General features: G+C 35.3%; 1 long non-coding RNA gene across 7 annotated transcripts; it reads left to right on the top strand.

Annotated features, from left to right (window-relative positions):
- Positions 1-526: 526 nt before the first annotated feature.
- Positions 527-2,851, top strand: LOC130906690 (uncharacterized). 7 transcript variants are annotated; one of them, XR_009061360.1, is made up of 7 exons: positions 527-625; positions 689-795; positions 2,024-2,084; positions 2,157-2,207; positions 2,408-2,476; positions 2,597-2,699; positions 2,783-2,851. It is a non-coding gene; the product is annotated as an uncharacterized LOC130906690 (long non-coding RNA). The 7 variants fall into 7 exon arrangements; XR_009061361.1 differs by having other exon boundaries at positions 2,591-2,699; XR_009061362.1 differs by having other exon boundaries at positions 2,157-2,211.
- Positions 2,852-3,948: the final 1,097 nt, after the last annotated feature.

Here is a 3,948-nt window from a genome sequence, read left to right as displayed (position 1 = left end):
CGTAAGTGGCCGCACTGAAAAAAAGTTTTTAAAAGCGTATGCATGTTTAAAAATGTTAAATAGTTAAACAACACTTGCGGTGAAAATATGAAGTGTTTATTCTGAGTTGAAAAGACCGTACTTATATCTAGTATTCTTAATGTAATTTAAATAATGTCTTCCTTTACTAACTGCATGTGACTTTGCTCTACTTATATTGTTTAATACGTACTGATGAATTCAGCAGCGAATTGGCTAATGCTGCTAATGCTTTTTACATTTTTTTCCCCACAATGAACAGTCTTCATTGTGTAGTTTTCATCATTATATTGCACTCTTATTTTTCATTATGTACATGCCTGCAATTCGCAGCTCGCTGTTTTTGTTGTTGTATGGTATTGTTGTTTTGCCTTCATTTGTTTTGTCTGGTCCTTTGTAGTTTGAATGTTGTCACATGATCCAAATAGAACAAGGTTGTAATTTTTTCTTGATATTGTTACTCTGCTTAGCTATATATTTTTTCATTATTTTGGTTTTTTTTTACTAGCTCCAAGATCACCACCCCATTGGGAAGAAACTAAATCACGACCACCAAATGGTAGTCTTCCCATGCAGATACAGGAATGTCACACAGATCCAAATGGAAGTAAGTAGCATAAGTAGTAATGTACTTTAGATTTTGGACTGTGCTGAACACTTTTTTTGATAGACATCGAACACTGTAAAACCCACTGTGCAGACAGGACCAATGGTGACAATATAAGACCATGCCGAGCTTCATGGACGGTTCAAACTCATCCTGCCCAGGAACGGCTGGTATGTTTTTATGTCTGAGACAAATGTTGTGCTCAGTGGAAATCTGGATAGGCTTATTATTCCTTATATCAGTTAACAATTGGACATAATTGATTATTTACTCTTTGTTTATTTAACCAATCAACATTCTCATTAGCTTATGCAAATCTTGAATATAAAGAGGCCAGAAATGGTGTTGATTTTCTAAAAAAAGAAAGTTTGATTGACACGTGCTGACTTTTGGAACGTTGGCCTGAACAATGAAATGGAATCAACTGTGAATTTTGAGGATTTAGTTTCTCTAAAGAACATAATGTCACTTGTACAATTAAGTAAAATGTAACTTTTTGTGTTTGTTTTTTTGCAGATATGAAATGCATATTTATAGCTTGTCTAACAAGTAGCTCATTCAAAGGTATAAAAAAGTATTTTTTGGCGTGTGTAGGGTATTATTTTAACTATGTAGCCTACAGAATGCTTGTATGGGCTCATGTAGGTGTCTGTGTACGTTTGTATTTATATAACATATGTCCGTGTGTATAGATTATGTATTTTTCAGGGAAGGACCATATTTGTGGCTGACCCCTATGTTGTTGCAACATGGTGAAAGCCTACAGAATGTGACCCACACATGCATTTGCCTGTAAGGCTGATTAGTAACAAGTACAACTTGGAGCATTGGTTCATTTTCAAAGAACAGTCAAATCATAACAAATTAAATGATCAAAATTCCAATTATTTCTGGGAAGAAAAACAGATCCAATCATGAGATCAGAGAACTATTGTTATCTCTAATGAAATTCAGTATCCATTCATATTGGCATGGCGTTTCCATGATGATCCAGAATAGCCTTGTTTGGTTTTGAAGGTATGTTCCAGTCGATCCTTTTATGTTGCCCCTTCAATTAAAGCAGAATTGCACTCCAGATGATTCATCCAATCATTTGAAGCAAAATTCTAAAATGCCACTCTAAAATTGCGAATGTTTTGTTTCAAGGGCGTTGGCCCGGTCTCAACATTGGTAGGGACGAATATAATGCAAATAAGGTTGCTCAAAAGTTGGTGGGGACAACTTTAGCATCCTGAAAAGTTGGTCGTGTTATGTCCCTACCGTCCCTATGCAAACCTACGCCCTTGTTTTGTTTGCATGAATCATTTAAACCTGACTGGTTGGTGTTCTTATGCATGGAAACACGTTTGTAATTGTTTAACTACTGTATTTAATATAGACCTATATATTCAATTGCAGAAAACGTTGACAGTCAATCAACAGGGGGACATGGAAAGAGAGGATTGGAAGTGAAATAGAGGTATTTGTAAAAGTGTGTATATTCATTGATTCAAAACTTGAAGGAAGTGACTCGGTTAAATTCTTACGTTAGGGTTTTCCGGGACAGCCATAGGGGAAGGACTGTGGCATCTTCATGTTGATGGTAGGTGAGTTTAACTATCCAATTTTGTCCTCTGTGATATTTGTATTCATTTATCCATTTGTAGTATGCTCTTTGCACTGTTCTGGATGCTCTCTTTGAGTTTAACCATTGTAAAATGAAGTTCACCGAATCATTCAAATTGGGCTACAAAATATCCTTGTCGTTATTCTTTATTTACACTTGTTTTTAATTTTTGTTAGACTGATATGCCAACTCTGAGGAAGTGGTGGTGTATATTGCTAGCGGACAATTTCAAACTTGGGTGCATGGTAAATCTTTGAAACTGTTGATATGGCATTCATAGGAAAGTAGGTGCACAGCACCTTAATTCTTTGTTGGAAAATGTGGAATACTTATTTTTGTATTTTTTCAACTTATGTGAGCCACAGGAAAGAGTTTGCCCATTGGACAAATGAGGCAAAAGCATTACTGCGGGGTGAAGTGCCACCAGTCTATCAGTTACAGAAGTGAAATTTGAATATAATTGCTGAGGTCAGCTTTTAAAGACTTTTTAGTGTCCATTACTCTGACGCACTTTTGAACATGCCCCCCTTTATTCACTGATTTATTTTTAGGAAGAGGTGCAACCACAGCTCCTTCAAGTTAGTGGTGGCCCACTCCAAAAAGATATTGCGGGAAAAATGGTAAGATTGTTTATATACCTAGTTTAATGCAATGCCTGAAAAGAAAAATCAAGTATAACATTAACAAAGCATCATTTTTATTTTACTTATGTAATATTCAAATAGCTCTTTTCTTTCTCTTTTCCAATGAACAGTTTTGGTAAAAGATTGTGCAAGACAGCACAAAAGCCTCGGACAGGGCTGGGGGGGGGGGGGGGGGGGGGGGGGGGGGGGGGAATCAATGCAGTAGGAGTTCCCAAGCATCCTGCAGATGGAAGAGGATGAGCACGAACTACAATGTCTTGGAGCCATTCAAGTTCTGTTTCAACCATCTGGAAGATGGATTTACCTTTTTTGAGGAGATTGTTGACTAAAGAAAATATCGGGTATTCTCTCAATAAAAAAAAAAAATAATAAAACTAAAAAAATAAAGTTTACCACATTAGAACTGGTTGTATTGAGTTCATTTTTCTACACTTATAAATTAGTTGTTTTTTTTCTTTAATCCCAGATGTTAGTTGTAGGTAGTTTTAATTACCTGTGATGAAGGTGGGAGTGCTTGCCGAAAAATGTCAGGTAATTAAAACAACCTACAACTATTGTCTGGGATAAAAGAAAAAAAACAACTAACACATGACAACTATTTTGTCATTTCTGTTTGAAATAAAGGTGCCTTTCCTGGAGCAGAAAGTTTAATATAGTTTCTGAATTAGTTAATTAGGATCTTCACCCACATGAATGAATTTAAGTAGCAAAATGAAAGACAAAATTGGTTTGGTTGCAACATTGAGAGAATATTACGTTTTTGATACATTAAATTGTAATGAAGCTATATTAATGTGTCCGTTCATTAAAATGTAAGGATGACAGCAATTTCTAATAATTTTACAATTGACAAACTAAAGTACACACTGTGATAGGTCACAGGCGATCTTTCAGTCACTAATTAAACCTTTATTGCAGTAGTGTGTATTTTAATTTTGATGTACTGTAACCGTGTTTTTCATTTTGGTAAAATCAGCAGGCTTTAACAAACTGACCGCGCTTAAAGAGTTAATCTCCCGATTTCACCAAATCAATTTAAGGAGCATGGAAATAAATTATTATTTAAATAATAA

The sequence above is a fragment of the Corythoichthys intestinalis genome, chromosome 18 (assembly GCF_030265065.1).
Source record: "Corythoichthys intestinalis isolate RoL2023-P3 chromosome 18, ASM3026506v1, whole genome shotgun sequence".
NCBI classification, from domain to species: domain Eukaryota; kingdom Metazoa; phylum Chordata; class Actinopteri; order Syngnathiformes; family Syngnathidae; genus Corythoichthys; species Corythoichthys intestinalis.
This window is presented reverse-complemented; position numbering and strand designations above follow the sequence as displayed.